At 42.2% G+C, this 13,190-nt stretch overlaps 1 pseudogene; it reads left to right on the plus strand.

Annotated features, from left to right (window-relative positions):
* Positions 1–445: 445 nt before the first annotated feature.
* Positions 446–564, plus strand: LOC141141730 (5S ribosomal RNA; annotated as a pseudogene).
* The last annotated feature ends 12,626 nt before the right edge of the window (positions 565–13,190 follow it).

Genomic DNA, 13,190 nt, shown 5'->3' on the forward strand with positions numbered 1-13,190 from the left:
AATTCCTGAATATAACCACTCTTTTTTCGCATGGAGTCAATCCAATCGGTTATCTCCATCCTACAAGGAGGAGAACTTTTGACGTCAATCGACATCAAAGATGCATACCTCCATATGCCTATTTCCTCGCTCACTAGTAATATCTACTTTTCAAGGTAGAAAATCTTAATTTTCAGTGTGTAGCTTTGCTTTTCGGTAATAGATACACCCAGAAAAGGGTCTTGTTGCCCCAGGCAAAGATCAGTGCCATAAAGGAACTGATTCAGGTGGTCGAAGAAAGATGAATTCTTCTATTCAGCTTGGCATGAGGTTGTTGGGAAAGATGGTGGATTCATTCGGGGCCGTTCCTTATGCTGAGTTTCATTCGAGACTGCTGCAAAACAGTATTCTATCGGCTTGGAACAAAGGGTTCAAGCTCTAGATTCCCAATGTGTCTGACTCCAAAGCCTACGGCCACATCACCCTGAAAGCGCCCGATCTTGTCGGATCTTGGAGGCTAAACAAGGTCAGGCCTGGTTAGTGCCTGGATGGGAAACCGCCTGGAAATACCAGGTGCTGTAGGAGCCTCAGTTTATGGTTGATAACCAAAAATCTGCAAAGGGGAAAATCCTTCTTTCAGTTACCTGGGAAATGGTAACAACATATGTCAACATTCTTTGGGTTGGGGAGCAGTCCTGGAAGAGGCAACTGTCCAAGAGAAGTGACCCAGATCAGAAAGGGCCTTGCCCATTAACATTCTAGAAATTCAAGCAAAGCACTTGGTCCTGAGGGCCTGAACGTTCAGTTTACGGAATTGTCCTGCCAGGTTTCAATCTGACAATGCCACAGCAATGGCCTATATTAATCACCAAGGGGGAACAAGAAGTTGTGCGGCCCAGAGAAGGGTGAATCATATCCTATCTTGGGCAGAAAACAATGTACTTTGCCTATCGGCAGTCTTCATTCTAGGAATAAAAAATTGGCAGGTGGACTACTTGAGTCGCCAGCAGTTGTTCCCGGGAGAATGGTTCCTTCACCCCAATATCTTCCTGTCAATATGTCAAAGATGGGGGATTCCCAGACGTAGATCTGTTTGCATCCAGGTTCAACAAAAAAATCGACACCTGTGTGTCAAGAACAAAGGATCTGCTAGCATGCGGAACAGATGCCTTGCTATTCCCGTGGAATCGGTATTCACTGATTTATGCATTCCCTCCTATTCTGCCTGCAGCCACGACTTCTTCGCAGGATCAAGCAGGAAGGGAAGTCGGTGATTCTTGTGGCCCCCAGTGGGGCCCAGGAAATCTTGGTATGCAGAGATCATAAAGATGGCAGTAGGGGACCCATGGACCCTACCACCACGGCCAGACCTTCTCTCGCAAGGTCTGGTATTCTATCCTACTTTACAAACGCTAAATTTAATGGTTTGGCTATTGAGACCCACACTCTGAAGAAGCGTGGGCTGTCAGATTCAGTGGTTTCTCCCTTGGTTAATGCAAGGGAGCCGGCCTCCATAATTACATATTATGCAGTCTGGGAATCATATGTCTCCTGGTGTGAAACCAGGGGTTGCACCCTAGGAAATAGGTCATAGGTAGAATCCCTAACTTTCTGCAGATGGGGTGAGAAATAAAGCTGGCCTTGAGTGCTTTCTAAGGACAGGTTTCGGCCTTATCAGTATTATTTCAACGACCACTTGCTTCACATTCTTTGGTTCGTAACTTTATTCAGGGGGTAACATGGCTTAATTTCCGGTTAGGCACCCCTGAACCCTTGGGACTTGAATTTAGTTTTGTCAGCATTACAAAATAGCCTTTTTTGGGCCGATACGACATATTTCCTTGGTCCTTTTTGACAAGGAAACTATTTTTTTCTGGTAACCATATCTGCTGCAAGAAGGGTATCAGAATTGGCTGCTCTTTCTTGTAAAGAGCCATATTATTATTGTTTTCAAGGATAAGGTAGCATTGCGTCCTCATCCTAATTTTTTACCGAAGGTAGTATCGGGTTTTTATCTAAACCAGGATATTGTTCTACCTTCATTTTTTCCAGAACCCTGTTCTATGGAAGAAAAATCACTACATTCTCTTGATGTGGTGAGAGCAGTCAAGTCTACTTAAAGGCGACTGCTCAGATTCGGAAAATGGATGTTTTGTTTGTGTTGCCTGAAGGTCCTAAAAGAGGACAGGCAGCATCGAAATCTACTATTTCTAAATGGATTTGACAAGTAATCGTTCAAGCTTATGGTTTAAGGAGGTAGTTTCTACACTCTCAAATCAAAGCGCACTCCTCTAGGGCTGTTAGTGCTTCATGGGCAGTGCATCACCAAGCCTCCATGGCTCAAATCTGCAAGGCCACAACTTGGTCTTCAAATCCATAAATACAGATTCTATCAGATGGATGTAAAAAGACATGAGCATGTCGCCTTTGGGCGCAGTGTACTGAAGGCAGCAGTATAAGTCCTCTGATCTCATGGTGCCCTACTTTTGTTGTGTCTCCCTCCCCTCAGTTGGAATTGCTCTGGGACATCCCACAGAGTAATTACTATGGCTCTGTGTTCTGTGATGTACGATTAAAGAAAATAGGATTTTTATAACAGCTTACCTGTAAAATCCTTTTCTTTTGAAGTACATCACGGGACACAGAGGTCCCCCCTCTTTCTAGTATACACGTGTATTGCTTTGCTACAAAACTGAGATACTCCTGGTATGGGAGGGGTTATATAGGAAGGCAACTTCCTGTTTAGGGTGTGCCAGTGTCCAGCACCTGAAGGTGGACTATAACCCACATAGTAATTACTATGACTCTGTGTCCCATGATGTACTTCAAAAGAAAATGATTTTACAGGTAAACTGTTATAAAAATCCTATTTTTTTATTTACATATATTCCTCAATAGCAATAAAGGACATAAATCCACTTTGTGTGCACCAAATGCCTTTGCAAATCCAGTTATTGAAGCTGGTGAAAGGGATGCTCTCCTCAAAATGCATTCCTGCATCACTGTGATGTAATCTCCTGGGGGTGGGGTGCTAGTAAGTGGATCCCATAGTTATGTTTGGGGATAAGCTCAAGATTCAGTCCAAGCCAAGTTTTTTTTAGCCCTTTCAGCAGGAGCTAAACATCACATGTAGTAGCACTATTTCTACTGCTACTATACAATATGTGACAGCTTTCTATCTGTCAATGGTTGCTAAAAAAGCGGTGGGTGCCAGCAGTGCCCAGTGTTCCATGCTTTTTGTTTGACAATCCCATTACAATTAGCCTAGAAAATGGGCATTAGTGTTTTTTTTAACATGTGACTCCACATTGACTTCAATGTGCACAAAAATTTTAGTCATGTACTTTATAATACAGATGCCCTACTGTCATTCTTAAATTGCCAACTGTTGGGACAGCTGTGCAAATGACACTAGCTCTGTTGAAAAATCTAACATATAGCGATTCCCTCTCCCAGCTACACAAATCCTAATTATTTTATGGATAATGATATTCAGCACTGAAACATGGAAAGCCTGTTCTGCAAAACAGTCTTGAGAGGGTTGGTAAGCTCTAAATCCAAACATCATAACAAAGTTTTTCAGGATCTATACTATGAGGCTGCTAAAGAGTACAAGCAGCAGAAGACATGTGATCATAACAACAAAAGTAGAAAAAGGCAGTAATGGATCTCAATAATTATACTTGTTCTGGGTTAGGCCCCTTTTACACAAATGATCTGATTGGGTCCTCCTGTTCATTTTTTCTGATTGGACCCTCCATTCTCCGCTAGGGAACTTGTATAAAGCGGTTTACACCCGCCTACATCCAATCCGATCTGATCCACCAAAAACCTTCCATCTGGGCGGATCTAATCGGAAGGCACCCGGGAGTAACTGGACAGCAGAGTCTGTTTACACCTGGCCGTCCATAAAGTAGAGTGGGCTGTGTCTGTGTCTGCTCTGCATAAACTGAGTGGACACAAACCCCTCATCTGCCTGCTCTGCTCTACTCAGCGGGGGATCAGCGGACAGATTCCCCCACTGAGCAAACAGGATTTAAGCGGAGTCCAGCTGGAAAGGGGCCTGACTCCCTCAAGGTATTACAACATGAAGATCAGCATCAGTGGCAGACAAAGTCAGCAAAGATCAGCTGTGCAGAAATGATCTTTAGGTTACCCCAACTAAACTGTAATGATTGTTATTTTCAGCACTGAGGGCCAATCAATGCTCAAGACCAACATTCCTAAGCAAGATACTGTATGCCTCATAGCTCATTTAATAGAGATAAAATAAATACAGTTATAGGAGAAATGTATTGTGAGATTAAATATCAAATTGACTTAAAATAACTTATCTATGTTAGAGATAAGTCACCTCCACACAACCATACCACATTGCACTGCAGCAGCACATTATACTGTACCATACCATTGCAGACAATGACGTAAATGGGTGCAAGAACATATTGCACTGTAATAGAAAATGAAATGAACCAATAGCTGCACACCAATGTCCCCAATATAATGGTGATCATGGTAGATGCCACCATTATGTTGTACATTGGTGGTTACTGTAAACTCCCTTTTTACACTAGTGGTCTGTGTAAATGGATTTGTTTCATTAGTGATCATTATAAATTCCCCAAATACATTGTTGGTCAATGGTCTGGATAAATGTATCTGTTACCTTGGTAATCAGCATAAATTCTGCTTTTACATTGGGGGTCAGTATAAATTCCCCCTTTAAATTTATGGTTAGTATTTATTCCCGTATTACATTGGTGGTAAGCGTAAATGCATCTGTTACTTTGGTAGTCAGTGTACATTTCCTCATTACAAATTCCCCAGTTATATGGAGTATCAATATTCCCTTATTTCATTAGTGGTTGGCAAAAATACCTACATTATAATAGTGTTCAGTGGCAGATGGGCCCTTTTACATTTGTAATCAGTAAAATGCACCCAAATATTGGTGTTCAGCAGAAGAGGACCCTATTACATTACTGTCATTGGGTGAAGGGTTTCTCTTCATTGGTGTCAGTAGGGAAAGGGCCCCCATAATTGGTCGTCACTGGTTGCTTACCTGAAACAGCAGCTACTCGGGGCATGCTGATACCCACACCATCTAAAAAATAACTATGAACACCATCAGACCCAGAAGCCAGACAAAATACCTTAATTCATTGGAAGTACTCTGGCTGTCATTTGGCTGGTTAGGTTATTGGGCCCTTTAGAGATAGAGGATTTGGAGGATTTTTTTTCTCCTAACTAGAATGGATCTTAAGGTTTGTTCACACTGTTATGCTCACCCATGATTCACCATATTGATGAGTGTCTTTTAAAGATGCTTTTCCCAGCATGCTTTGACCAAAGTAATTAAAGTAGAACTTAAGGCAAACATTGTCTTTTATTTTAGATAGAGTAAGGGAGAATAATAATCTTTGCCAGTTTTTTTATTGTTTTTGCCATCTGTGTCCCCTTTGGAAAATTTTCCTTCACTTCTTGTTCCATAGCCATAACAGGAAGTGAGGAAATCCAGGTTGTCACCCTGGTCACCAGAACTAGTGTCCCCATTGGATGATTTTCCCTCTATTCCTGTTCTGGTGCCAACTCAAAATTTGAGATTTTCTTTCAATTTCACTTTTGGTGATAACAGCAAATAGAGAGGGTGAATATCCCTAACGGGGACACAGAGCGCAATAAAAACTTCTTGCTGCTGTGAACATGGTTCACAGACCTGCCTTGATACCTTTATTGATACCATCAAGGATTAAATCATTTGTATACAGACAAATTTGTGGCCCTTTGCGTGACCCTATTTGGGCGGAAGTGTTGGCTGTGACCTCCTGGCGGTATTGTGAAAGTTCAAACTTTCATTTTTAATGTCTTGACTGCTTTGCTTTAGTAGTTGGTGCCTCATCATATTATTGGTATGTCAAAGCTTGGAGATCCTCTGAAGTCCTAAAAGGACATGGCTGGGTATGGAGCCACAAGGGCTTTTGACCTCTTGTTGTGAGAGGTCCACGTGAGCTGGTAAATGAGCCTTTCAGCCTTTGGTGGTGGTGTTGATGCACAGAATCACAACTCATAGTGGTGGATGGTGGAGATACTCACCAGAAACATCAGTATATGTCACTTGTGGACTTTTTATTTTCAATTTTATTTGATTTAATTAGCGCAACTCAGTACAAAGTTATACAGCAATAAAAAACCTGACAGGGCTGAATCCCTATCCACTCTATTAAAAAGTGAAAAAGTGAAATTTTCAGTTATACTTTAAATAGAATTTGTTGATATGTGTGTGCTTTCAGTGTTTACCATAGGTTAGCCTGCATGACAAAGAGCACTTTTTAAATGAAGTCCCATTATTGTTTTTAATCACTGTATCTGATTTTAGACTTTGCCAGTAGATGGGGCTACATGACAACTTAGATCATAACAGGGGCAGGGCACATTTTACCATTATTGCTGAAACGTTGGTCTTAACATTATAAGCAGACCTCCATGAATGTTTCTGTAGGAAGTCATATATCACCGGTTTCCCCGCAGGAAAAGGAACACGCATAAATCAAAACTGCAACTTACAAGCATGCACTCAGGCTTAAGAGCATAGCCCATACAAATGAGGGTACGGTGAAGGTTAACCACATTACATATTTGACAAGATTGACAAATATATTTATTTTAAAAGCTCTAACCCTATATGAATGGACCCACACCCATAGCACATAGTAAATCAGGTCTAGAAATATGTGAACTATGTACAGTACTTTATTCCATGTTTTTAAATATAGGAAAAAATGTATACTGATAATATCTGAAGGCTACCATTGCTGGCCTCTTATTTGAGAATGCTAATTACCTGGGTGTTATATTAACCCCAAAGTTTTTGCATTTTCTAAATCACTAACCCAGATCATATATGCAGACCACTGACATTACTCCAACTTTGCTTTCTGAGAGCTTCTCCCTAGTCAGTGTGATTCAGGGGGTATTGAGGAAAGAGACAGCCAGGTAAATAGTTCAGAAGGAGGTCAGAAATAGCACCCTGCATATTTTCTCAGCACAAGTTTCCTTTAACTACTTCAGCCCCTATAAGGTTTTGCCCCTTAATGACCAGGCCATTTTTTGCGATACGGCTGTGTGTTACTTTAGCTGACAATAGCACGGTCATGCCACGTTGTACCCAAACAAAATTGACATCCTTTTTTTCCCCACAAATAGAGCTTTCTTTTGGTGGTATTTGATCACCTCTTTGTTTTTAATTTTTTGCACAATAAACAAAAAAACACAGACAATTTAGAAAAAAAAATACAATTTTTTTTTATTGTCTGCTATAAAACACACCCAATAAAATAAAAAATAAAAAATCGAATTTCGTTCATCAATTTAGGCCAATTTGTATTCTGCTACATATTTTTGGTTAAAAAAACCCCCCAATAAGCGAATATTGATTGGTTTGCGCAAAAGTTATAGCGTCTACAAAATAGGGGATAGATTCATGGCATTTTTATTTATTTTTTTTTTTACTAGTAATGATGGTGATCTGCGATTTTTAGTGGGACTGCGACATTGCGTCGGACAGATCGGTCACCTAACTGACATTTTTGACACTCTTTTGGGAACCAGTGACATTATTACACAGTGACATTATTACAGTGATCAGTGCTAAAAATATGCACTGACGTAGTACTAATGGCACTGGCAGGGAAGAGGTTAACATCAGGGGCGATCAAGGGATTAAATGTGTTCCCTGGGTGTGTTTACTAACTGTATGGGGGTTGGGCTGCCTAGGACAACACACAGATCCGTCTTCCTGCATAGCAGAAAGACAGGATCTCTGTGTCCTCCCCTGACAGAACGGAGATCTGCCTTGTTTACTTTGGCAGATCCCCGTTCTGTCTTTGCAGGGAACAATCGTTAGGCTCGTACACGGCGATCTGTGGGCGCACCCGCGCCCTTTGGCCAGCGGGGGAGCCAATCAGCAGGTGATTGGCTCCCCCGCTGGCCAAAGGGCGCGGGTGCGCCCACAGATCGCTGTGTACGAGCCTAACGTACACCTACGGCGGTTCGCGCAGCCGAGCCAACCTGCCGCAGTATAAGCGCGGCAGCTGGCCGGCAAGCGGTTAAAGTCATTTTTACTTTTAAAGTGTTAGTTTAATTTACCTTAAAGTGTCACTAAACCCAGGACCCTACATTCATGGTGCCCAACTTTCTTTCTTGTTCATCACCCACCATGCCTAATAACCTGCACCCTGAGGAATTATGTCAGCCCTCCCTACCTCTGAGAAAATATAGGAGTGGATGCCCCGGGGATTGTACGGGTGAAGGTTGAACGTATAGAAAGATTATTCGCCCTCCCTAACTCTGGTAGTCACCATCAGACTCCCGGAAAATCGAGGTAGGCGCTACATTTATTTTAATGAAAAGTTTACTCATTGGGTTTAGATCTACTTTAGTGAAATAAAACTCCACATTTTTTAAAGGGCCCCCAGGAGCTGTTTTGTTATGATGCACAGCAAATTAGCACATTATATCAGACTTACCTGGCAGGTGATCCCCCTGCAGCGCAGCGCTGTCTTTTCTCCCGCTAGTCATGGGCACTTCCATCATCTCTTGCTCTTCCTTCCAGGTTCAGAATGTTTGACTGCTTGATTGACCTAGATGCAATGACATCACTCCCGCTCATGCGCACAGGAATCACATCATCATGGCACAGAGCAATGCCATAAATGTATGCTGAGCTGTACAGGCTCAGTGTACATTACCACTGGCAGGGAGGAGGGTTTATGAGAACAATAGGGTCATAAAAATAAAAAAAAATTCTACCTGTGAGCTTTTTATTTTAGGTTCATTTTCACTCATTATACTTGCCATTTCACAAACATGATCTGACTGAATTCAGGCTTGGAGCTCATTCACACTTTCGGTTGAGAAGCTGTAAAATGCCGTAGTTGAACCATGTTTTTACCACCCCTGACTACTCCCCCCTTTAGCTGCAGAGGCTGAGGGTATACACATACTATGGGCGCGATGCTTTGCTTTGTGGCTATGGTAGAAGTTATACCCCATGATGCTTTTGGTGGGCATAGCGCCCACCGAGCATGACCCATTGAAATGAATGGGGCTACTGTAAGTGCCCTGAAGCCACATGCAAGAGGTTAAAGCAGGTGGTCAGGAGACAACACAACACCTCCTCACTGCCTGCCAAATGCTCTCAGAAGAGCAATCCGAATGCAAATCTCTCTTTAGAGATCATAATACATGTGAATGAGCCCTTATGTACAGGCCGGTCATTTTGTAAAATGCATTCTCGGCTCGGCCAAGCATTCATGTTTTTGTTATAAAGAAGGTGAAGGAAGCTATTGTCAGACACCTCCAATGTAACTTATCAAATGGAAAAGAATAGTGATCATTTCAGAATAAACATTTGCTGTCTCCCCTGATCTGTAAGCTGAGACTGCCTGGAGATGGTCAAAGACCCAACACTCGAATCAGCTAAAAATAGATGGACTGACCTACTCTATTTCTATGGTAAAAAAAAGGGTCAACGAGTGTCTGCGCTAACTAAAGTGAAACAAAAAGGTAAAGCAGCCAGCACAGTTTGTTGATTCGTCAAACAAATAAAAATAAAAGTCCAGAGTGCAGAGCTTCAATGTAATATTAATGATCATATAACAGTTCAGTTATAGAGGAGATAAAGATGTTGAGGAACCTCCACCGATTTCAATGTGCACGGAAAAAAGCACACCACACCCAAGTGCTTTCAATCTGCTTACCAGAGAGACATGAAAGATATGCAATATAATCATATATCACAGGGGGGCCAAATACAGATGTCACATTCCAAACTCTGAAGACTGACCAAAAGGGGTCCAAATTCACCAATCTCATATAATTTTCAAACTCCCAGTTTCTTTACCTTACAGGCTTCACTATTATTGCTTTTTCCTCCTATTGGGTAACATCTTTGTTGGTGAGTGTATATCATGCCGAGCCCTCCCTGGGAGTTTTAAAGATTATATGAGATTGGTGAATTTGGAACCCTTTTGGTCGGTCTTCAGAGTTTGGAATGTGACATCTGTATTTGGCCCCCTGTGATATATGATTATATTGCATATCTTTCATGTCTCTCTTGTAAGCAGATTGAAAGCACTTGGGTGTGGTGTGCTTTTTTCCATGCACATGGAAGTCGGTGGAGGTTCCTCAACATCTTTATCTCCTCTATAACTGAACTGTTATATGATCATTAATATTACATTGAAGTCGGTGGAGGTTCCTCAACATCTTTATCTCCTCTATAACTGAACTGTTATATGATCATTAATATTACATTGAAGTCGGTGGAGGTTCCTCAACATCTTTATCTCCTCTATAACTAAACTGTTATATGATCATTAATATTACATTGGAGTCGGTGGAGGTTCCTCAACATCTTTATCTCCTCTATAACTAAACTGTTATATGATCATTAATATTACATTGAAGTCGGTGGAAGTTCCTCAACATCTTTATCTCCTCTATAACTAAACTGTTATATGATCATTAATATTACATTGGAGTCGGTGGAGGTTCCTCAACATCTTTATCTCCTCTATAACTGAACTGTTATATGATCATTAATATTACATTGAAGTCGGTGGAGGTTCCTCAACATCTTTATCTCCTCTATAACTAAACTGTTATATGATCATTAATATTACATTGGAGTCGGTAGAGGTTCCTCAACATCTTTATCTCCTCTATAACTAAACTGTTATATGATCATTAATATTACATTGGAGTCGGTGGAGGTTCCTCAACATCTTTATCTCCTCTATAACTGAACTGTTATATGATCATTAATATTACATTGAAGTCGGTGGAGGTTCCTCAACATCTTTATCTCCTCTATAACTGAACTGTTATATGATCATTAATATTACATTGAAGCGCTGCACTCTGGACTTTTATATTGACTTTTACTCGCTTCCTATGTCTATGGGTACCTTTAGAGTAGTTGTAAACCTCAGACATGAAATATGAACAAGGCATATCCCTCTATAATGTGTACTTGTTTCAATACAGAGCACTAAGGTGTTGATTTACCAAAACTGGAGAGTGCAAAATCTGATGCAGCTGTGCATGGTAGCCAGTCAGCTTCTATCTTCAGCTTGTTCAATTAAGCTTTAACAAAACAAACCTGGAGGCCGGGTTTACACTGGAACCAGCCGCGGATCACACAGGAGCACTGTGAGTCCCTGTTCCTCGTTTCAGGGATGAATCAGGGCCGAATCTTTGCCTGAATTCGGCCCTAAAAACAGCGTTTCTGTGCAGTGCGCTCCACAGCCGCAATGGAGATATGTGAACTGGCTCCATGGGGAGCCAGTCACATTCTCCTGCTATGCGAATTGGATGCGGAGAAATCCGCATCCAATTCGCATAGGTGTGAACCCGGCCGGAAGCTGATTGGTTTCAATGCACAGCTGCACCAGATTTTACACTCTCCACTTTTAGTAAATCAACTCCTAAGTGTCATTTCTCTCTGCCTCATTCCTCTGCTATCTGCATTAGTTACTTCTGTCAGGTTTTTCTGAGACCAAAAGATAAAAAAAATTACAATGAATCTTTATTCCTATATATAGTATTTTCTGATTTAAAGTGGTTGTAAACCCACAATCCAAAAAAACCCCCTGCAAGACAAAGGCATAATGAGCTAGTATGCATAGTATATCAGCTCATTATGAATTACTTACCTTAGATCGAAGCCCTCGCAGTGGTCCTCATACACCACTCTGGTCGGTGACACTGCTCCCGGAGTTACTTTCGGGTATCGCGGGCTCCGACGCTGTGATTGGCTGGGGCCACAATGACGTCACTCCCGCGCGGGAGCCGCCCGTAATGGCACACATTAACTGAAGCAACGGCACATACGTGCTGTTGCTTCAGTGCGCATGTGCTGATAATGTCAGCACATGCAGATACAGGGAATATCTCCTAAACCGTGCAGGTTTGGGAGATATTATAGGCTTACCTGTAGCAAAAAGTGGTTGTAAAGTGTTTACAACCACTTTAAAGCCCAGTTCAGTCATGCTTCAGTGCTCTTCCACCTGTAGACTGGTTGCCCTGTGATCCAGCACTGGCCCTCTTTTGGGTTAAATAATACCCAGCATAATTTAACCCACTTTCTGTGAATCCAGGACACACAGCACATCCTTTTGGTTGTTAATATATTCTAAATTTAGTCTAAATTTCTTCTTCTGTTGCCAGCTTTTTTGGACTCTCAATCAGGTCTTCAGGTTTGAAACGCTATGATGCTCCATTGTAATGTTGTCAGTACCTTTTGCTCCTCTTAACCACTTCAATGCCAGGTACTTTCACCCCCTTCCTGCCTAGGCCAATTTTCAGCTCTTATCACTGTCGCACTTTAAATTACAATTGTGCGGTCATGCAACACTGTACCCATATGAAATTTGTATAATTTTTTTGAGACAGAGCATTTTTTTGGTGGTATTTAATCACCACTGGGTTTTTATTTTTTGCTAAACAAACACAAAAAGACAATTAAAAAAAATTAAAAAAAAAAATAAACAAAAACCTTTTTCTTAGTTTCTGTTATACAATTTTGCAAATAAGTAATTTTTCTTCTTTACTAATGTGCGCTGATGAGTCTGCACTGATGGGCACTGATGAGGCCACGCTGGTGGGGCTGCACTGATGGGCACTGATAAGCTGCAAGGATATGCACTGATGGATACTGATATGCTGCACTGATGGGCACTGATGGGGCTGCACTGATAATCAGGGCACTGATTATCAGTGTAAATGTCCCCTGTAACTGGAAAGCCTCAGATGACAGTGCCAAGGAAAGGAAATGCTGATAACCGCATTGGACACAGCTGACCACATGGTAAAGGGCCTCTTTACACTGATCGCCGCGCTGCATGCCCCTGGGGCGTCCTATGACGTCCAGCAGGGCCGGTACAAGGCAGGGGCGGAGAGGGCACGTGCCCTGGGCGGTACCATTTGGTATAGGGGGGGGGGCGCAGCTGTGCGCTCCTGCATGATCCTCCCTTCCCTTCCCTCAGCACACAACTACACTTTTACTCCCCTACGGAGGAGTCCCGTTGTCTCTGCCAGCGCCGTGACGTCACTCACGGACGGAGGCGAGGTGGGAGGACGCAGAGAGGAGCGCAGGGAGGCGGGAGCTGAGAGCTGAGCTGTGTCGTGTCGGCGCGCTGTCTGTCTCAAGC

This window comes from Aquarana catesbeiana, linkage group LG04 (genome assembly GCF_042186555.1).
Source record: "Aquarana catesbeiana isolate 2022-GZ linkage group LG04, ASM4218655v1, whole genome shotgun sequence".
NCBI classification, from domain to species: domain Eukaryota; kingdom Metazoa; phylum Chordata; class Amphibia; order Anura; family Ranidae; genus Aquarana; species Aquarana catesbeiana.